General features: G+C 39.8%; 1 pseudogene; it reads left to right on the top strand.

The window, feature by feature from the left end:
- The first annotated feature begins 280 nt into the window (after positions 1–280).
- LOC116646004 lies at positions 281–6,747 on the top strand (annotated as a pseudogene).
- The last annotated feature ends 16,214 nt before the right edge of the window (positions 6,748–22,961 follow it).

Below are 22,961 nucleotides of genomic sequence, written 5' to 3'. Positions count from 1 at the left end.
GAAAGTTCTTGCAATACAAACAAAAGCAGAGAAATGAGAAGTTAAAATATGCCTGGGGAAGACACGTTATTTCTTTGATTTAATGGTTGAGGCAATGTCCAACGGACACTTGTTCATCTTGAACTGAAGTTCTGAGTGGGAGATTGAGCTGGAGATCTAGGTTGGGAGTGATATGCAACAAGATGCTATATGGAGTTGTGAGTACGGTAAGATATCTGAGGAACGATGTACAGAATGAGAGAAGAGCAGAGAGGTAAAACAAACCTTTGGGGAATGCTACATGGAGGAGGAGCAGAGAATTTGTGAAAGAAGACCCCTGAACACAGAAGACAAAGTAATAGTATAGTGTTGCATAAGGTAAGAAGTTATAAGATGAACAAGTTCTGGGGCCGAATGTACAGCATGGTGACTATAGTTAACAACACTGTGTTATATATATGAAAGTTACTAGAGAGTAGATCTCAAAGATTCTTTTTTATAGATTTTATTTATTTATTTATTTGAGAGAGAGAGAGCATGAGAAAAAGAGAGAGAGTACGTGCCGGTGGGGGGGGGGGGAGCAGAGGGAGAGATCCCAGGACCCTGGTATCATTACCTGAGCCCAAGGCAGACGCTTAACCTACTCAAGCCACCCAGGTGCCCAATCTCAAAGATTCTTACCACAAAAATAAATAATAATAACTATGGGAGGTGATTAATGTGTTAACTAACCTTGTTGTGGTGATCATTTTGCAATATACACATATATCAAATCTTCAAGTTGTACACCTCAAACTTATACAATGTTATATGTCAATGATATCTCAATAAAGCTGGAAAAAAAGAGAAAGAATTTGCTAAACTGTCTTCCATAGTGACTGTAACATTTTGCTGTCCCACCAGCTATGAATGAGAGCTCCCATTCCTCCACATCCTTGCCAGTATTTTACTGTTGTCAGTGTTCTGAATTTGGGCCATTCTAATATGTGCGTAGTGATATCTCACTGTTGTTTCAATACGCATTTCCCTGATGTCATTTAATGTGGAACATCTTTTCATAGGCATATTTGCCATCTGTATATCTTCTTTAGTCGGGTGTCTATTATGGTCTTTGGTCCATTTTTTAATGTAGTTGTTTGTTTTGTTATTGTTGAGTTTTAAGAGTTATTTTTATACAACAATTCTTTATCTGATATGACTTTTGCAAATATTTTCTCCTAGTCTTTGGCTTGTTTTCTCATGTTCTTGACAATGTCTTTCACAAACCAGTTTTTCATTTTAATGAAGTCCAGTTTATCAATTATTTCTTTCATGGATCATGCCGTTGGTGCTATGTGAAAAAATTCACTGCTTTTCCGAAGATCATTTAGGGTTTCTTCTGTGTTATTTTCTAGAAGATTTATAGTTTTGGGTTTTACATTTTGGTCTGTGAACCATTTTGAGTTCATTTTTGTGAAGAGTATTAAGTTCTGTGTCTAAAATCATTTTTCCCATGTGGATGTCCAGTTTTCCCACACTATTTTTTGAAAAGTCTATCTTTGCTGCATTATATTTCCTTTGCTCCTTTGTCAGAGATTAGTTGATACTCATGTGGGTCTATTTCCGAGCTCTACATTCTGTCCCACCCACGTATTTGTCTTTTCTTTCACCAAAACCACACTGTCTTAATTACTATAGCTTGATAGTAAATTTTGAAGTTGGGTAGTGTCAGTTTTTCAGATTTGTTCTTCTCCTTCAATAGTGTATTGGCTATTCTGTATTTTTCGCTTTTTTTTCTTTTTTTTAAGTAAGCTCTAGGCCCAAGTTGAACTTGAACCCATGACCCTGAGAGATCAAGAGTTACATGCTCTACCCACTGAGCCAGCCAGGCATCCTTCTTTTGCTTTTCTGCATAAACTAGAATCAGTTTGTCGATATCCACAAAATAACTTGATCGGGCTTGATTGGGATTGTATTGAATCTATAGATTATTTGGAATGATTATGCTGTTAAAAATTTAATAAGTTGATCTTGGCTGATGGACCAAATTATTTCCAAACATTAAACAACAAGAGGGGCGCCTGGGTGGCTCAGTCGTTAAACATCTGCCTTCGGCTCAGGTCATGATCCCAGGGTCCTGGGATCGAGCCCCGCATCGGGCTCCCTGCTCTGCGGGGAGCCTACTTCTCCCTCTCCCAGTCCTCCTGTTTGTGTTCCCTCTCTTGCTGTGTCTCTGTCTGTCAAATAAATAAATAAATAAATCTTTAAAAAAAATAATAAAAGAATAAACAGTAAGAATATTTTCATATAGCATTTACTTACAGTGGCAAGTCTTTAAATGTTCTAGCACGCTACATGGACACAGTTCAGTGCTGTCCACAAGCTGCTTTAACTCTATTTACTCCATGTTACAAAGCTAGATCCTGAGAAGTCACAATTAAGGTGATTTCCAGTTATATTAGTATATCTCTACTCTGAACATTCTTCTCCTTTTTTTTTTTTTAAAGATTTTATTTATTTATTTGAGAGAGCACGAGCAGAGGGGAGGCAAAGAGAGGGGAGGCACAGAGGCAGAAGCAGACTTTCCACTAAGCAGGGAGCTCGATTCGAGGCTCGATCCCAGGACCCTGGGATCATGACCTGAGCTGAAGGCAGACGCTTAACCGACTGAGCCACCCAGGCGCCCCTACCCTGAACATTCTTAATACAGAAGTCTGAAAGTCAATCCTATTACTCATGACCTTTGATAGTAACAGTCAGTTAAGCTTGTAGCTCCAGAAAATAAGTAACAATGATCAATTTTAACATAATCAGCAAATACCTTCTATTTTTGTTCAATAGGAGCTTAATTGGTTTTTGACTTGCTGAAAAGTGATTCTATTCATTTAGTTCTTGCAAGTGTGAATTATAGCTAAAACACATTTCTAAAAATTTGCAATTCAGAAGTTAGCACACTGGAAAGAGATCTATTATGACATTGGCACAAGAAAGCCTCATCCAAACAATTGCAAACAAGCTTTTATTCAGCTTTGGTAAAGACTTGACATCAGAAAACTTCTGTTTAATGTCTAAATAAAATGTTTAATGTGAGCACAATAAAGTTGTTCTTATGTTAGGCCTACATTAAAGCAAGATAGAAATAGTTTTTATAGTCAACATTCTGCCACTCTCTGAAATGATACACTTTCCAGAAAGATATTTATTACCAGTTGCCATCTTTAAAATGACAAATTCAATTCAAAACTTGATTTCTAATATTATGTGTAATGAGAAACACTACTCGCCCTGTACATTTTTAAAAAGTGATGCCGAACAAAAGTATTACCATTGAATTTTGTATTTTCATTTAACTTTGGGAAGGATATTTATGTTATCCACCACATCATAATGGCAAAATGGCATGTCTCATACTTTGCAATTTCCTATTTAACTATTATTGCAAAAAGAACATGTTCAGAAGCCAAACAATTTGGTTTTCAATGCTTTCTTAAAATATCCCTTTGAAAACATTTCAGGGTAAAGCAAAGGTTATATATTTCAATTGATTTTTAGCATTATCCTTGTTCTTAAGACAATATCCCATAATCATAACAGTTGATTGGAGAAAAACCTTTTTTTTTTTTAGATTTCATTTATTTATTTATTTATTTTAGAGAGAGAGCGCAAGAGGGAGGAGAAGCAGAGGGAGACGGACAAGCAGAGGGAGAAGGACAAGCAGACTCCCCGCTGAGCGGGGAACCAGAGACAAGGCTCAGTCCCACCACCCTGAGATCATGACCTGAGCCAAAATCAAGAGTCAGAAGCTCAACCGATTGAGCCACACAGGTGCCCCCTGAGAAAAACTTCTTTTAAAACACAAAGCATTTAAACAAGCTTATTCCATTTTACTTTTATAAAATATATATTAAATACTATTTTCTAAAATATCAATAAATGAAGAAATCCTTTCCTTTCTTTTTAAAGATTTATTTATTTATTTTAGAGAGAGAGAGAGAGCCGGGGTGGTGAGAGGCAGAGAGAGAGAGAGAATCCTGAAGCAGACTCCCAGCTGAGCATAGAGCCAGATGCAGGGCTTGATTCCAGGACCCTAAGATCATGACCTGAGCCAAAATCAAGAGCCTGCAGCTTAACCGACTGAGCCCCCAGGCATCCTCTTTTCTTACTTTTTAATGAGAGATCTTTGAGATTTCTCTTTCTTCTTGAATATACACCAAACTACATCTTAACATCCTGAGCAAGCCATCCTTTAATTTTTGTCAGTTAAATGATGTGCAGCTATTTCAGGGCTTCCAAAAATATTGTAATAACTAAGAATCACTTTACATAAACTCTAGTTTTAGTTTATTTTATGTATCATAGAATATGTAATATTTTCTCAAAAATGATTTTTTAAAAATCAAAGTTCATCATCAAAATATGATTGCTTCTTATAATCCCATGTTATGTGAGAAACAGAGTCTGAATCTCCTACCTACCACTTCTTGTCTCTGAGACCTGGGCCATGTTATTCAACCCCTCCCATCCTCAATTTCCTCATCCATGGAGTGATAACATAAATAGTTCCCACATAATCAGCTGTTAGGCCATCAATGGGTGATAGTGCTATGAAGCCCCTAACAGAACATGCAGAAGGCACTAAATAAATGTTAGGTCTCCCCATTATGTTATGCAATTGGATTAACATGACTTCAAGTCCCAATTATATTATTCTCTGGTTGTGTGACCTTGAGTTATTTAGTTAACCTCACTGAATATCAGGTTTCTTATCTGTAAAAGATAGATAATATTTAACCTCTTGGGATGGGTATGGGCGGTAAATGAGAATAAATGAAATATGCTAATTTAGTAGGGGCTCATTTAATATTTATCACTCTTATTTAAGATGCTAACTCCCATCTCCACCCTATCTCTGACCCTCACATTTTGGAAAACAGTTTTTGACACTGAAAAAATCACGTAGGCGATATCCTTTGCATGTTAGCACTGTGTTAATTGAAATTTACCTTTTTTTAAGATTTTTTAAAATTTATTTATTTGAGAGAGAGAGAGAACACAAGTGGGGGGAGGTGCAGAGGGAGAGGGAGAAGCAGGCTCCCCACTGAGCAGGGAGCCCCATGCAGGACCCTGGGATCATGACTTGAGCTGAAGGCAGACACTTAATGACTGAGTCACCCAGGCACCCCTGAAATTTACCTTTTAATCTTCAAATAAGGCATGGCCTAGAGAAAGTCTGTTTGAAAGCTGGCCTAGAAGATGCACAGTACAAATGTAACATCTCCCACTTACTTGTATCTCTCTGAAAAAACTTTGTGTAGTATGTGGAGTTCATGGAAATTCGGCTTATGGTGATCAGTTTCATTCTTCCATATCTTCTAATAACTACTGAACAACACATGGATCCTTTTTTAAAAGTAAGTACTGGGACGCCTGAGTGGCTCAGTCAGTTAAGCGTCTGCCTTCAGCTCGGGTCATGATCCCAGGGTCCTGGGATCGAGTCCTGCATCAGGCTCCCTGCTTGGCGGGGAGCCTGCTTCTCCCTCTCCCTCTGCCTGCACTTCCCCCTGCTTGTGCTTGTTCTCTCTCTCTTCTCTCTCTCTGACAAATAAATAAAGTCTTAAAAAAAGTAAAAAAAAAAAAAGTAAGTACTAACACCAGGGTGCCTGGCTGGCTCAGTCAGGTAAGCGTCTGACTTCTGCTCAGGTCATGATCTCAGGGTCCTGGGATGGAGTCCATCATCGGGGTCCCCGTTCAGTGGGAAGTCTGCTTCTCCCTCTCCCTCTGCCCCTCCCCCCACTCATGCTCTCTCTCTCTGTCTCTCTCTGTCTCTCTCAAATAAATAAAATCTTCAAAAAAAAAGAGTAAGTACTAATACCATATATATGTATACATATATATTCTTTTCTAATTCTCAAGAACATTTGATATAGGTACAGTTATTTCTACTGTTTTACAGAGGAAGAAACTGAGGCACAAAAGAGCTTAAGTGAGTTGTTGACATTCACATAACTTCTCAGTGGCAGAGATCAGATTTTAATTATGGCAATTTGTGTCTAGAATCTTCGCTTTCTATTTCTGTGCCATACTGTCTCTCTTTTATGTTGAAAGAAACCTAGTGACGCTCTTTTCTGGTTATTGTGGTGAGCAGCAAAGTCTCCCCTGACACCCCGTACTAGGCTGTGTGGGAGGTCCGGCACAGGAAACAGTGCAAGCGCTGGAAGGTTTTGGAGATGGTGGAGCTGCATATTGGCTTGAAGAACTATGACCCTCAGAAGGACCAACGCTTCTCAGGCACTGTCAGGCTTAAGTCCAGTCCCCGCCCCAAGTTCTCCATATGTGTTCCGGGGGACTAGCAGCACTGTGATGAGGTCAAGGCTGTGGATATTCCCCACATGGATATCGAAGTGCTGAAGAAACTCACCAAGAATAAAAAATTAGTCAAGAAGCTGGCCAAGAAGTATGATGCCTTTTTGGCTTCAGAATCTGATCAAGCAGATCCCACAAATCCTGGGCCCAGGCCTGAATAAGTCTGGCAAGTTCCCTTCCTTGCTGACCCACAATGAGAACATAGTGGCCAAAGTGGATGAAGTGAAGTCCATGAACAAATTCCAGATGAAGAAGGTGCTGTGTCTGGCACTGGCTATTGGCCACATAACGATGACAGATGATGAGCTTGTGTACAACACCCACTTAGCTGTCAATTTCCTGGTGTCATTGCTCAAAAGGAATTGGAAAAATGGCTGGGCTTTATACATCAAGAGCACCAAGGGCAAGCCCCAGTGCCTGTACTAAGACACAACTTGATAAATCCCAGTGCTGGGGCTCCTGGGTGGCTCAGATGGTTGGGTGTCTGCCTTCGCTTCAGGTCACAGTCTCCAGGTCCTGGGATCAGCCCCATGCCCAGCTCCCTGCTCAGCGGGGAGTCTGCTTCTCCCTCTCCCTCTGTCTCTCCCCCTGCTTGTGCTCTCTCTGTCTCTCTCTGTCTCAGATGAATAAATAAAATCTTAAAAAAAAATTAAAAAAAAATAAATCCTAGTGCTACCATTGAAGAAGAAAGAAAGAGAAAGAAAGAGAGAAAGAAAGAAAGAAAGAAAGAAAGAAAGAAAGAAAAAGAAAGAAAGAAAGAAACCTGATCATAGCACCACAGAAAATGCTAAGGTATTATCTAATGTAAGCTTTTGCTTTTTCTGTCTTCTCTTTCTTCTCACTATTCTCCTCTTAGTTTGGCAGGCAAATGCCTAAAAGCTATGGCCAGATGGCTGTACATCCCTTTTTTGAAAACTCTCTAACATGATACGTGTATATGGTGGATTTTGGACTCCATCTGTCTTCCACCTTCTCCTAGTTTGCCTCACTGAGGAAAGCCAGGAAGCATAATGTCAAAGTTGGTCTCAGATCGCATTTGTATTTTGCTGTCCTGTTCCCATCACCAGTGTGGTCTGTCGCATCGATGTAAAAGCATAAAAACCAATCAGGTGCCCCTGGATTTTCTTTTTCTTTCTTTTTTTTTAAGATTGTATTTATTTATTTGACAGAGAGAGAGCACAAGCAGGGGGAGCAGCAGGGAGAGGGAGAAGCAGACTCCCCGTGGAGCAGGGAGCCTGATGTGGGGCTCAATTCCAGGATCCTGGGATCATGACCCGAGCCGAAGGCAGACGCTTTACCGACTGAGCCACGCACGTGCCCCAGCCCCAGGTTTCTTAGGTGTTGGTTGCTACAAACCATTTCATTGCTCTTTTAGAGGACAGGAATGAAGTGCAATATCAGGGCTTTGAAATACTTCAGAGAAAGGAGAATAGATTTGCTTGGATCCTGTCATGATCCTTTGGACTCTCCTCTTTGCTTTTGTTTTTTCCATCTCTACTTCCCCCAGTGGCTCTGATGTTTCATGATAACTCCAGCCATCTTCACGGTGTTACCCTCCAGGGCTGGTGAGTGCTTTACCTTTTCTTCTTGCTCCCATCCTTCAAATCAAGATAAGTTCTTTAAAAAAAAAAAAAGATTTTATATTTTCATTTGAGAGAGGCAGGGGGAGAAGAAGAGGGAAAGGGAGAAGCAGATTATCCACTGAGCTGGGAGCCCAAAGCAGGGCTTGATCCCAGGACCCTGAGATCATGACCTGAGCCGAAGGCCAACACTTAACCATCTGAGCCACCCAGGTGCACCAAGATATGTTCTAATTGTAGCCCCAGATGATTGGCTAGAGATAAATTCATTCATGTTAGTGAATACTAACATGAATATCACAATGAGTGAATATCACAATGAGTGATAACGTATTCTGCATTTTCTGTTTTTACATAAGATGATCTGTCCTTTACCTACCAAGGCAGCATTGACCTCTAGACCAATACCTGGCATTCAGCAGCAGGATTCTTGTCAATAGTGAGTGGAAGAAGAAATACATTTCAAAAATAAAATTGTTTCTAAATATTAAAAGATGTATTCAGTAGTGCAATAAAAGGAGTGCAATTAAATACAAGAACACTATCAAGGAAGATATACAAACTGAAGGAAAGCGTATATTTGGCAACTGTATCTACCCTGTCAGGCCAAGGGAAAGGTGCTCTTGCAACTCCACTGTTTACCAGGAAGCCCACGTTTAATTGGCACAACATTAATTTGCATTCTTGATTATGTGTTAGAGACATAGTTCTTCCTGGGAGTGCAAGACAGGCTGTAGATGCCCTATTGAATATAAATTCAGGTTGCTTTAGGAAGAAGGCTCTAGTGGCTGATGAATCCACTCTTCACATTTTGTTTAAAGTCTTTATATCTACATTTTGAACAACCAGGATATATTTTGCATTTATATTGAGAAGATAAAACTCTGGGTGTGTGCATGCATGTGTGCATGTGCCTGCCTCTGTGTGTGTGTGTGTGTGTGTGTGTCCTATTTAGCCAATCCAAAAGAATTTGCATATGTTGTGAGTGGTTATTTATAGTCAAATGAAAAGGTGGCTTGACAAGTTTTTCTCACGTAAGGCATTTATGTAAGAATCTCAGATATAGGAGATTATTATAAGCTATTTTTTTTATACATCATGCATTTTTTTAGAAACTCTTTCAAATTCAAAGCACCCTTCAAAAATGCTTTCCTAATATATGAGTAATTAAACATAGCCTATTGGAATTAGTAGGATTAGAAGATTCTTGAGCAATTCTGAAACTTCAAAACTGAAGGCTTTACGTGGAAGCTTAGAAATCCATTACCTCAGTGCAGTGGATCCAAACAGATGAGCACAATTGCATTTGACACTTGTGAAACATACTTGACGTGTTAGTCAGGGTTCCCTAGAGAAACAGAATCAATAGGATATATGTAGATTTATAGAAAGAAACTTATTTATTATTGTTTTTTTAGAAGCTTTTATTTATTTATTTGACAGAGAGAGAGCACAAGCAGGGGGAGCTGCAGAGGGAGAGGGAGAAACAGGCTCTCCACTGAGCAGGGAGCCCAATGCGGGGCTCGATCCCAGGACCCTGGAATCATGACCTGAGCCAAAGGCAGACACTTAACCGACTGAGCCACCCAGGTGCCCCTAGAAAGGTATTTATTATGAAGAATTGGCTCATGCAATTATGGAAGCTCAGAAGTCCCATGGCCTGCCATTTGCAAGATGGAAACTCAGGAAAGCTGGTGATGAGTTTTAGTCCAAATCCGAATGCCTGAGAACCAGAGGAGTCAAAGGTGTAAGCCCGAGTTCAAGGAAGGCCAGAGAACCAGGCACACTGATATTGGGGAGCAGGAAAGAAAAACATCCCAGCTCAAGCACAGAGCAAATCCATTCTTCCTCTTCTTTTTTTTTTTGAGAGAGAGAAAGAAGAGAGAGAGAGCAGAGTGGGGGGGTGGTGCAGAGGGATAGGGAGAGAGAATCTTTTTTTTTTTTTTTTTTTGTGGTAGAGCGAATCTTAAGGAGGCTTCATGCTGAGCATGCCAGGCTCGAGCTCACAATCCTGAGATCATGACCCAGAGATCATGACCTGAGCTGAAATCAAGAGCCAGAGGCTTAACCGACTGAGCCACGCAAAGGCCCATTTCTTTCTCCACTTTTTAGTTCTCTTCAGGCCCTCAGTGGATTGGATCATGCTCACCCAGACTAGTGAAAGAGATCTCTTTCATTCAGTGTACTGATTCAAATATTAATCTTCTGGAAATACCTTTACAGACACATCCAGAAATAATGTTTCACCAGCTATCTGGGCATCCCTTAGTCCATCATAAAATTAACCATCATGAAGTGGATTATGTATAGAAAATGATACTATAAAATTCCTGCAACATGTAAAGGGAATAAAAAAGTACACAGACAAGAAATATCAGGGATAAAAATGTTTCACAGATGTCTCAAGCAATTAATTAAGTTATATATTTTTTCCTGGATTTTTTGGTGCTTACAGTATATACCAGCTTTCAAATTTGTAGTTCGTTGTTATTTCTTTTCCCATTTTCAACAAATAGTCCTTTTCTTTCATTTAATCTTTTTTTAAAAATAGGCTTTATGCCCAACGTGAGGCTGGAACTCACAACCCTGAGATCAAAAGTCGCATGTCCCACCGACTGAGCCAGCCAGCACCCCCAATAAATCGTCCTTTTCAAACCTAATTTTAAAATTTTATTACTTATTTATTCATTTACTTATTTTTAAAGATTTATTTATTTATTTTAGAGGGAGAGAGAGAGAGAGTGCATGTGCTCACGAGCAAAGTGGGGGGGGCTGCAGAGGGAGAGGGAGACAAGCAGAATCCCCCATCAGAGGGAGCCTGAAGCGGGGCTCAGTCCCAGGATCCTGAGATCATGACCTGAGCCAAAATCAAGAGTCAGACGCTCAACTGGTTGAGCCACCCAGGTGCCCCTTTAATTTTAATTTAATAATCTCTTCTCTTAAAGAGGCTGTATAAATCAGGCAACCTTCAAGACCCACATGCTCCAGAGAAAGTGCCTCCTATCACAAGTGGAAGAACAGTCTTGCCTTTGGTGTAACGTCTGCTGCCTGCTGAAGCCTCTTAAACAGACCTGACAACGTATCCAGACGCACACTGTGCTTTTTCATCTGGTAGCTATTTCGTCAACGCTGCTGGTACAGAGATGGACCTAGGCTGAAAGCCATGAGCGATGGTGCAGTGAAGTCTCCAATTCAAGTAAGTGACTTGTGAAGAATGTAAATATACTGTAGGAAAGCTTGTAAAAATACTGACCTTGCTCTTTTCTTTTCATCCATTTTGTAATATGTTTACAGTAGCATTGAATGACAATGTATACACTTTAAGCTGTGTATATTGTTTAGAACCGACAAGGAGAATCTATTATGCTGTCATCACTGCAGTGACAAACATGGTGTAGTTTAATACAGAGGATAGAATATTAACATTGCATCAGACAGATCTGGTTCAAACTTTGGTTCTTCCTCTTCCTTATTTGACTCTGAGCAAATTGTTTTACCTCTGAGCCTTTGTTTCCTTCTCTATAAAATCATGATTAAAAATAGCTATCTTGAAGAATGGTTGAGAATTTTAAAAGAGATTTTATAGATAATTCCAATATTTGGCTCTGAGCCATGATGGGCAGTGAAGTGGTGCATTCTGGGTGTTATTATTACCAGAGATCCTTTCCATTGAGGAGAATTACTGAGTCATTTTATGATTACTCTCTATCTGTAGAGCAGGGCTGTCTCTACTTCCAGGTAGAAGCAAAGATTTGCTTTCTGTAAGCTATCAAACCAAAATGTCATACTACCACTGAAGACATTTTGACAAGATCATCTAATTAGAATGGCTGGTACTGTGATAAGCAATTAAAATTGCTCCATTGTTTTCATGTTTAGCTTCTATGGTAAAAGATTTATAGCCCTACTGTCTTATTTTTGGCAGTCCAGTGCATGGCGCTCTTCACAAGAGCTTAACATCAATTCACATAATTAAGATTCAATGAATTAGCTATAACTGAGTAAAACGCAGTACACATTGACATATAAAAATACAGTTGCCATGTAAATATATTTATAAAATGTCTGTATGTCAAATTTCTGCCATTGGCTCAACTTTCATTCTTTTTTATAAGAGATTCTGCTTTGGGCCTAGGTGGCCATATTTGGGGCGGATGATTTCATTCCCTGGGGCTATGGCTGATTGGATCAAGAGTGGAAGCTTGCAACCAGAACACCTCTCTCAGGAATTTGGAATAAGGACATGTTAGGCTGTACTTGCAGATAGCTGGCCTGATACCTAATGTAGCAAACCAAAGTTATGGGTTAGTAACTCCTAAGTATCTTCAGAGGAAGTTAGTATTCAGAAAGGAAGCTGGGGTTGGTTTGCAGAATAAAAACAAATGTAGGGCGCCCTGTGAATGAGAGAGGGAAGGTGAGGAGAGCCTGAGAGCAAGAACAAGAGCCAGAGAGTAAAAGATTGAGATCGAGAGACCATACGCCTGATGGTTTTCTAGTTTCTGTAAGGTTCAGCTACACTTCCAAATACTGGGCCCTGTCAGATTCTCATCCTACTAGAGAATAAAATAAATTCTCTACTTATTTGAACTAGTTTGAGTGAGTCTCTGTTTCTTATAACCATGTGATTGCTACTTAGAATTATACCAATTCTATATTTCATATCTGCACAGGGTCTGAATTAAGCTCAGCAAGACATCTGTCGAAATATGCAAAAGTGCTACTATAACATGGGAGGTTTAATTTATCCATCTGTGTTAGTTTCATGTTGCTGCTGTAAGAAACGATCACACATTTTGTTACTTAAAACAATAGAAATTGATTCTTTTACTCAGGAAGTTAGAAGTCAAAATGGGTCTCATGGGGCTAAGATTAGGGTGGCAGCAGGATCGCATTGCTTGTGAAGACCCTAGGGGAGAATCCCTCCCTTGCCTCTCCCAGCTTCAAGAGACTGCCTGCATTCCTGGGTCTTGGCAATATCATTTCAATCTCTCCTCTCGTCATCACAGCCCTTTCTCCAACTCTGACTCTTCTGCTTCCCTCTTTAAGTAGGCGCCATGCCCAACATGGGGCTTGGACTCACAACTCTGAGATCATCAAAAGAGTGGCGTGTTCTATTGACTGAGCCAGCCAGGCACCCTCTGCTTCCCTCTCTTAAGGATTCTTATGATCACATTGGGGCCAGTTAGATAATCCAGGATAGTTTTCCCATCTCAAGATCCTTTGTTTAATCATATCTGAAAAGTCTGTTTGCCGTGTAAAGGAGCATATTCACAGGTTTGGGGAATTAGGCCATAGACATCTTTGTGGAGACGTTATTCTACTTGCCTCACCATCCATGATAATAGTATTTTAATGGTTTTATAATCCATCTTTTCACTCATTTTTATATGCTTAAAATTAATAAAATTATCAGAGTTTATGGTAAGAAAAGAGTAATCTAAACTTTATAGTGTTTATAAACTTTGCATAACTGTTGGAGGGTAATATAGCTTTAAAAAAGTTAGATGCTCTACCTGTAGCTATATTTTGTTTTGTTTTTTAAAGATCTTATTTATTTATTTGAGAGAGAGAGACAGAGCACAAGCCCGGAGAGAGGCAGAGGGAGAAGCAGACTCCATGTTGAGCTGGGAGCCCGACATGGGGCTTGATCCCAGCACCTGGAGATCATGACCTGAGCCGAAGGCAGATGCTCAACCATCTGAGCCACCCAGGCGCCCCTGTAGCTATATTTTGATGATGAATTTTTAAAAAATATTTTGATAGTGAGTCTTTATATAATATCTGATAATTTTTCAAAGGAAAAATTATTGACTGGGAGCAGCCAACATTGTGATCTTCATCATTAACATGTGTCTTGAAGATACTTTTAAAATATGACATTTGTTGTTTAAGAGAAATTGATATTTACTTTCCAGGAAAGTATTTACAATTTTGGTACTAACGTATTTCATTTCTCTGTAATACTTTGAAATGTATAATACAAACATTGAAATTAGACAAAGAAGACATTAGTCATCCATAATTCTCCTTCAGTTCACTTTAATCACCATCCAGGAATCTCTTGTTTTTATGAATACATGAAATAGTACCCCTACTTTTACTTAGATGTCCGTTAATAGTTTTAACCAATAACTGTATTTTATTTAGCAATTTTCCAAAGTTTAATTCTATCTATACTTACATCATGAGTTTTAAAACTTTTGAATATTTGTTTGAATATTTTTTTTATCATGCCTTTTAAATAAACTGCTGTGCGGGGCGCCTGGGTGGCTCAGTCAGTTAAGCATCTACCTTTGGCTCAGGTCATGATCTCAGGGTCCTGGGATCGAGTCTCCCATCAGTCTCCCTGCTCAGTGGGGAGTCTGCTTCTCCCTCTGCCCATCCCCCCCAAATGTGCTCTAGCTCTCTCGCTCTATCCCTCTCTCAAATAAATAAAATCTTTAAAAAAATTGTTGTGCTGTGAAAATATTAAAAGAAAGAACACATTCTACATCTTCCTGCTAAAGGTCCCACAGGTATTTATTTATTTAAAGAAAAAAAGTTGTGGGCTGGGAGTTTAAGGCAATGTATAAGAGCGACCCTAACACTCTATTTATTTTGAATGGGCTATTTTGAGAGGGGAAAAAAAGAATACAAAATCAAAGGATAGTCTCTTTTTTTTTTTCTTTTGATATAAGCAGAGTTACTTAGAGTCCCCTCGGGTTTTTTTTTCACCAAATAACCAGAACCATAGAAGATTATAGGTCAGTGAGGAATTTATTAAATCTCATTGGAAATTAAAATAGACTGTATTTGTCACATTCTCCAGAGAAACAGAACCAACTGTGTGTGTATGTGTGTGTATTTTTTCTTTTTTAAGGAATTGGCTAACTTGATTATGGAGGCTAAGAAGCCCGGCCCCTGGAGAGCTGATGGTGTAAGTTCCAATCTGAGTCCAAGTTTGAATGCCAAGGCAGGAGAAGATCCATGTCCCAGCTCAAAAACAGTCAGGCAGAGAGAGAGAATTCTTTTTTACTCAGCTTTTTATTCTATTCAGGCCTTCAGTGGATTGGATAAGGCTCATCCACATTGGAGAAGGCACTCTGCTATGTTCGGTCTACTGATTTAAATGTTAATCCCATCCCAGAACAACCCCTCACCCATCCCCCCAGAAATAATGTTTAACTCAATATCTGGGCACTTGACAGTTAGTTGACAGTTAAATTTAACCACCACATAGACTTTTAAAATATTCTGAAGGTTGGAGAAAATTAAATCATTTGCATTTAAAATTAATTGATATTACTTTCTTGTAGTTCACAGTGTGATATAAATCACGGTAGAGACAGAAAAGGTAGAAATTCAAATATCTCTACAGTGGAATATGATAAATATGACAACAGAGGAAAGCTAGATACATACATAACACAGAATGCCAATTTTAATAATGGTGGCCAGGGCAAGGCAGATGGTGGTGGATGGGGACTTGTTAAATTCTGCCTTCCACGGAGAAGGTGGAAGAATCTGTGTTGGGAAAATAAGGGAATTAAAGGATTACAGAGAGCTGACGAGAGAAACCTGGTCTTGCTCTGAAGAATGGAGTGAGTAAGCACTCTGTTGTAGCACAACCCAGCAAACAAAAAGGCAGTGATGGACCAGAGTGAATTATTACTCCCTATGTCATACCTCAAATTTACTTCCACTCACAAGGACAGAGGAAAACGCACTGTAGCAGAGAGCATTCCTGTCTATGCCACACCTCCTCTGTTCACCTCTGACCTCACGTATAGCTAACGTGAACGGTACCTTGCACACTCCCATGGTGCCAACTTAAGGGCATTATAGCTTTTCTATCTCAAGGCCTTCTCCTGCCTGCTGATAGGTCCAATCAGGGTTTTCATGTACTCGAGGAAAAACATCAACCAATGGGGGATGGCAGTCTGTAGTGAAATGCTCCAGCCTCCTGTCCCTGGGGGGGGGGGGGGGGGCAATTCCACAGGGAATTCTATACAATTCCTCATAGGGTTCATAGAGACTGAGCCTATTGGTCCAGAGGGAAAACCAGCTTCTTATTGGTTTTCCAGTCAGACACTCCCCCTCTCTCCTTTATCCTTCCATGGATAACCTGTCAAATAAATACCCCATTTCCAAACACTTGCCATGGCCTCTGCTGTCGGGGAAACCCAAACTAAGATACACACTCAGTTTTATCTATATAGCTCTACTGAATACAAAACCGTTTTATATTCCCAGTTGCCCCAGAGGGAAGTGGGATGCAGTGGCGGGGAGGGGGGGTGGGGGGACAGGTTCTGGAGTTGTTGTCAACTCCATTTTACTAATGAGGAAAAGTCTTTAGATAATCTGAGTGATTCTCTCAAAGTCACACAGTTAATAAGTGGCAAAGTCTTCTTTGATGTGCTAAATAGAACCTTGGCAACACATAAAAAAAGAATGAATCATTTCCCAAATGAGTTCTGTGTGCTTTAATTCCATGTATAATTTCAATTTAATGTGTCAGATCTTGCTGGCTTAAACCTTTCAGCTAAACCTCATTAATTTGGACTCAATTTATGCTTTGTGATAACTTGTAAATGTTGGAGTGAAATTTATTTTCTCTGTAAAAATATTATCTAATCTAAAATATACATTTTTAATAAGACCAAATCATTTCCTCAATCCCCACCTTGGGTTTTCTACAGCCATCATCCTTTAATGTTCTACGGTATCCAATAAAAGGCAAAGAACAGTAGGCACACTCAATTTTAGGATGCTTTATTGTTCTCACAATGCCTTTTGGCATCATGAAATCAAGCTCTGCCCCATTTCAAGTTACATTCAAAGAAGGAAAAGTTCGTGTATTTTTTCCATTTTTAAATTTTTATTTAATATGCACGTATACAGCATTAACTGTACGCCAATCTCTATTCTAAATGTTTCACCAAGAGTATTTCATTTAATTCTCACAATAATCCTCTGAGGTAAAACTGTTATCCTCATTTTACATATGAGAAAACTAAGGTACAGGGAGATGAGTGACTTGATCAGAGTCACACAGCTGGGAAATGGCTAAGCCTGGATTCCAATTTAGGAAACTTGGCTCTTAAGTCAGAAAGTGCTCTTATCTGCTAGTAGTGCCTTGAAAACCTTCAAATCCAATCTCATTCAGCCATACAACCCACATACCAGGAAAGTCATTAGGAATAAAGGTTGAAGGGGCGTCTGGGTGGCTCAGTTGGTTAAGCGTCTGCCTTCGGCTCAGGTCATGATCTCAGGGTCCTGGGATCGAGTCCCACGTCGGGCTCCCTGCTCAGTGAGGAGTCTGCTTCTCTCTCTCTCTTTCAAATAAATACATAAAATCTTAAAACAAAAAAGGGAATAAAGGCTGAAGATGAGAGTTATAAAATATGCTTTTCAGGGTTGCCTTTCATTCCTAATTCTACACGACTATTTAAGTATTTAGGTCCCAGTTGCCTCTAGATGCCTTCATACACCTTTTAAGTCTTTTTAAGTCCATGTCACAGCCCTTTCATGAGGAGACATTGTGACCAAGAAGGGCTTTTGTCAACAACAAAGAGAACCAATGAGAACTAAGGTGTTTTGGAGTACTGCTCTTCATCTGAAAGTTGAATCACAAAGAAAAGGAAGGTCAGCAGATAATAATTGTAGAGGCAGCAATGGAATGTGGAAAGGGCCCACAGTCACCCCTTGGCTGAATACAGACAGGCCCATCGGATGAATGACTCCCCCCCACCCCTCCAAAATAGCCTTAGGCACTAACTAACCAATGGACTACTTACCACCAGGCACAGTTACCAAAAAAGGGGAAAAATGCCATCCATCCCCATACCTCCTCACCTGCCCCCTTTAAGAACAGCCCCCTTCCGCTGCCTCGTGGCAGACAGCTTCTCTGCTGTCCTGCTCACAGGTCCTTTCCGGTGCACTCAGTAAACTTCTAGCTCCTTTGTTCTGCCTCAGGTGAAGTCTTTCACCGCCCGCGCCGCCGGCTTCCACCCAATGGTGCCCCATATTTCGGGGCCCCATCCAATTGGACAGCCACCACAATAATGACTACTAGTAGTCATTTGCCCATCCAAAGAATGTGTAAATATTAGGCCAATTCATAGTTTAGTCAAATTCTCCACCAGACTTAGGATTTGGTACAGCCAGTCTGGGAAGAATTCTGCATTTGTTTCTAGTGCAGAGCCCGCCTAATTGTCAAACTGTGAAAAGGAATTATTTTCCAGACTAACTTCCCTTGCCCCTAAATAATTTGAGGATTTTATAACGTTTGTTGAGGAGGAAAAGTTTTCCCGTCAGAGCTTCGAGGTTCTTTGGCTGGTCTAATAATTAAATTGACATAGGACATAAGACAGATTACCAGGAGAAAAAACAAACTCCAAATACAAGGAACCTGGCAAAGACATAAGACTCCAGGCAGTCAGGCAGCTTGTATACCATCCTGAGGTAAAAAGGAGGGGCCTACGAAGGGGTCTGGGCTTCAAAGGGGAGGAAGACAATTTACAGGAAGATGAGAAGAGCAGATGTTTGGTAAACCTGTGTTTGCTATGCCACGCCAAGTCTTTCTGATAGAAAAAGTTTTCTCTGCTAATAGCTCCGTTGCTGGTCAGGCTCCCCATCTAAATTCTTTCAGGCAGTTAGGGAGAGATAAAAAGCTCCCCCCCTCCCCAGTCTGCTGGGTCTTAATTGCCTTCAGCTCAAAACAATCCATATGTCAAAGTGACACATTATGGGGTGGTATATTCTGCTCCCTTTCACGTGTCAGTGTTCTTATTTGCACAAAATTCTTATCAAAGCATTTAGATTTTCTAAAATAAACTATCCAGCTATTTTATTGTTCTGTCAACAGCTTTTCTATATATTCTTTTAAGGAAAAAAAAATTGCTTTCCGCCTTAGATATTCTTTCTCTAACTGTTTTCCTAAGCCTCAGTGACACTTCTCCACATTTAGGCTAGATTAAAGAAATTTGATTGTACAAATTAAGGCCACTAGAATACCATTTATCCTTCTAGAACATTATTTTCCTTAATAAATGATTCTCTAGAGTTCTGAAAAAAGATTAACATACTGAACAGAACACTTAGCTTGTAAGGAAGTCATATTATTTACTTACTGGGATTTATTTCGGACATGCTACAAAGACTAAAATCCCCAAGATGGAACACCATTATTTCATGGTACAATAACACTTATTTTATTGAGTTGACTTTGATTTTATTTTCTCACCCTGCATTTTGTGGTTGCCTCATTTTCTTATTATTTTCTTTTAACATCATAATGTTGGAAGCTGTGACAAAAATAATAAAGCCCAACTTTCTCACTTCACATCTAATGAAACAGACACCCTAAGAGTTTAAGTTACTGTTTTTCCTTGCTTCCAATCCAGCACTCTGTTCAATAAACATCTTCTCTCATTGATCTTGACGTGTTTTTCTCTGCCAACATAAGCTCCTTGGTTAAAGGAAATGTTATGTTTTAAATATATATCCTTAAATAAAATATTCACAAATGTTAATCATGATGCTGATGTAGTTTTGGAATATAGGTGAGGTTTGGTGGGGTGAGGTCTGGAGCCAACGGCCAAGCAAGAATTCTTGAGACGTCTTTGATGCAAAATGGTGGTTTTATGAAAGCACGGGGACAGGACCCCTGGGCGGAAAGAGCTGCTGCCCCGGGGTTGTGAGGGGTGGCTGAGTATATACTATGGGGTTGGGGGAGGTAAGGAAAAGGGAGGTTTTCAAAAGAACTTTCATATGCTAAAGAGGACCTACAAGATTCTGGAGGCCTTGTCCTTGTCAAGTTAAGGTTGTTTTTCTCTGTATCAAGGCATTAACATTAAGACAGTTGGGAGCTTCCTGGAGGAATGTCCCACCCAGGAGCTGGGGGGCGGGGAGGGGGGTGGTTGCAGGGTGTCAGCTTGTGCTTTGTCCTCAGCTAGCCTTCTGCTCCCTCATCAAAGGTAATAGAGTAAACATCAGTAATGTAGTTTTATATTTGACTTATTAAGAAAACACAGGTTCATTTTAGTTTAAATTACCAGATCTCAAGGAAATTTTTTGGAAGTGTCTGTGTTATAATTTGATATTGATTCTATAAATTCAACTCTCATTTGAGTGTCATTTATACCTTTTTTAATTATAATTTTCTTTGTAGCATTTATTTGGATGTGTACTCAGAGCACAAGTGGGATCTTATAAGCAACCGCACATTTGTTTATTCTGAGAGGTAGCGTCAAGTCAACATATAATTAAAGCAAAATAGAGATAGAAAAAGTTCTGCACAAAGACGAAAAGGTGTTCCTGGTGAAAACCAAGGTAACAAAGTGCTCACATGCATACAGAAAAGACTATGTGGTTCAAAAGGCAGAGAACTCTGACAAGAGTCAGATGGTGCTAGTTTAAGCGTTCAGCACAACACAGGGAGATGGTGCCCTCACCTGCGAGTGGATACGGAATCCCAAGTGGTCTGGCTGAAGATGTGTACATTAGTCTATGAGTCTGATGTCATTAAACGTCTGTGGCAAGCTACTCGCTTCTCTTGCACTTGATCCTGTCCTGATCACAATTGCCTTCCATCTAAAGAAAGGGAATGTGCTGATTTGATCATTTAGTGAAAGTCTGTTTCACTAGATAAATTTTTCTCTCTCATAATGTTATTCTCTTGTGAGTGTTCTTAGCAAATGTAGTTTCATTAAAAAACAAAATTCAGCTGAGTAAACATAAAGATCTAACTGGCTTTATGCAATGATTCATGAATTGGGCAGCATCCCATCTAACAAATATGAGGGGGCCCTGAGGAGCTGTACAAAATGGAAGGTTTTTAGAGACAGAAAGGAGGTGGCGCCTGGGTAGCTCAGTCGGTTAAGTGTCTGCCTTCGGCTCAGGTCATGATCCTGGAGTCCTGGGATGGAGCCCCGAATTGGGCTCCCTGCTCAGCCCCTCACCCAGCTCATGTTCTCTCATGTTCGCTCATGTTCTCTCTCCCACTCTCTCTGTCTCTCTCTCAAATAAATAAGATCTTAAAAAAAAAATTTCCTTTAAAAAAACAAAAACAGAGAGGAGGTGGGACAAGTAAGTCATAAACCAAAGCAAGGTTTATTTCAGGCAAGGTAACCTTCCTTGCCGGGAGGGGCGGGGATCCGGCAGTTTACATCCCTAGTGCTCATCAGGCTAGTCCTGATCAACTGGTTAAAGGTCAAATTCCTGGGAGTGGCTGAAAACTGCAATTAAGTCTTAGTTTTGCTGTTGTGGGGGCCAGTGACTATTTTGGGCCTGTTGTTCCTTTTTAAATAATCTTCATGATTTTAAATATTTCTATAATGAATCTAAACATTTATATACTGTAAAAACAAGAGGCATAGATCATATTGTGGTTAATTCACCAAGCTAAAGACATTTCATGGGACATTTTGAAAACTGGCCATCCGGCTTTCTGCTTTGGGGATGGAATCTTTCCAACTATTTTACTTTCAGGCTTCTAGAATAAATATTTATTCTATTTTTGTTGTTGTTGTTCTCCAGATCCATATAACTAATTCACAAGTACACCACCAGTATATTTATCACTATGGTTTTGATGTCATTTTTGGAATGTAGGTGAGGTTGGTGGGGTCCAGAGCCAATGGCCAAGAAAGAATTCTTGAGACATCTTTGGTGCAAAATGGTGGTTTTATTAAGGTATGGGGATAAGACGCCGGGGGCAGAAAAGAGCTGCAGCACCGGGGTGGTGAGGGGTGGCTGATTATATACTTGGGAGTTGGGGTAAGGAAAAAGGGAGGTTTTCAAAGAACTTTCTTATGCTAAAGAGGATCTAACAAGATACTGGAAGCCTTTGCCATCGTCAAGTTTTTCTCTCTAGTAAGTCATTAATATTAAGACAGTTGGGAGTTTCTTTCTGGAAGTTAGGTTATTGATAAGAATGCTTTTTTCTTGTGAATCACTAAGACACTTGTAAAGTGAGGGAGACTCAGGTCTTGCAGGACTGTAATCTCTATCAGCTAACCATTTGTTTTCCCTTCCCTTAGCTTTAGGGCAACTGGGAGCACCTGAGGAATGTCACACGTATCCCACCTAGGAGGGGCGGCGGTTTGCAGGGTGTCAGCTTGTGCTTTGTCCTCAGCTTGCCTTCTGCTCCCTCACCAGTTTTATGGCTATAATTCTGCAAAATCATCCAAATTAATGTATGACACTAGGTTACTTTTAGCTGAAGCTTTGGACTATTGTGCTTTAGTAAAGCTTTTGCAAAATTCCAGATTTGAGATTTACTAGTATCTTGAAGGTTCTGCTCACCTGAGATGTTGTTGTCCTTGGTATGTAGATACAGGTCCTAAAAATGGATATAACTTTTTTTATAGATCACAACTAGTTTCCTAAACCTCTTATAGAGGTAAGATAAACTAAATATATTTATAAGAATGAATATATTTTATCCAGATTCCCAGAGTATTTATAATAAAATTTGATGAATAATTAGGGGCTTGTGTAAAACTTTACTTATAAAATTGAATTATACTTCCCAAGTAATGGAAATTTGTGTATTCTTTATTTTGCAATTGTGATACTGTGACTTATAAGAAATATATATTCGGTGTTTGTCCACAGTTTGGTTTTGGGCTCACAGCTCTCAAAACCTTGGAATTTCCTGAACAATCAAAGCAATGGGAGTATCTTTTGTCATTATATTTGGTCTCCTGTCCTCAGTTCTTGAAACCATTGCAGAGCCATAAAGGTGAAATATGTGTCTTGTTATTCATTAACAACCTCCTTTCCACCACAATTGGGTTTATGTTAATTAGGTGGCTGTTGGAAAGCACCTAAGATGGGGGCTGGTTGCCAAGGGAACCAACCCAGAATCAAGGGTTAGAATTTTCAGTCCCAACCCCAGACCTCAGATGAGGGGAGATGGGCTGGAGATTGAATCAACCACCAATGGCCAATCATTGAATCGATTGCATCAATGTAATGCAGCCTCCATAAAGACCCAAAAGGGTGGGGTTTGGAGAGCTTCAAGGGTGGTGAACACATGGAGATTTGTGGAGCCTGGCGCACCTGGAGAGGGCCAGG

The sequence above is a fragment of the Phoca vitulina genome, unplaced genomic scaffold (assembly GCF_004348235.1).
Source record: "Phoca vitulina isolate PV1807 unplaced genomic scaffold, GSC_HSeal_1.0 scaffold35, whole genome shotgun sequence".
Classification (NCBI taxonomy): Eukaryota; Metazoa; Chordata; class Mammalia; order Carnivora; family Phocidae; genus Phoca; species Phoca vitulina.
The sequence above is the reverse complement of the archived record's forward strand: the minus strand, read 5'-3'. Positions and strand labels throughout refer to the sequence as shown.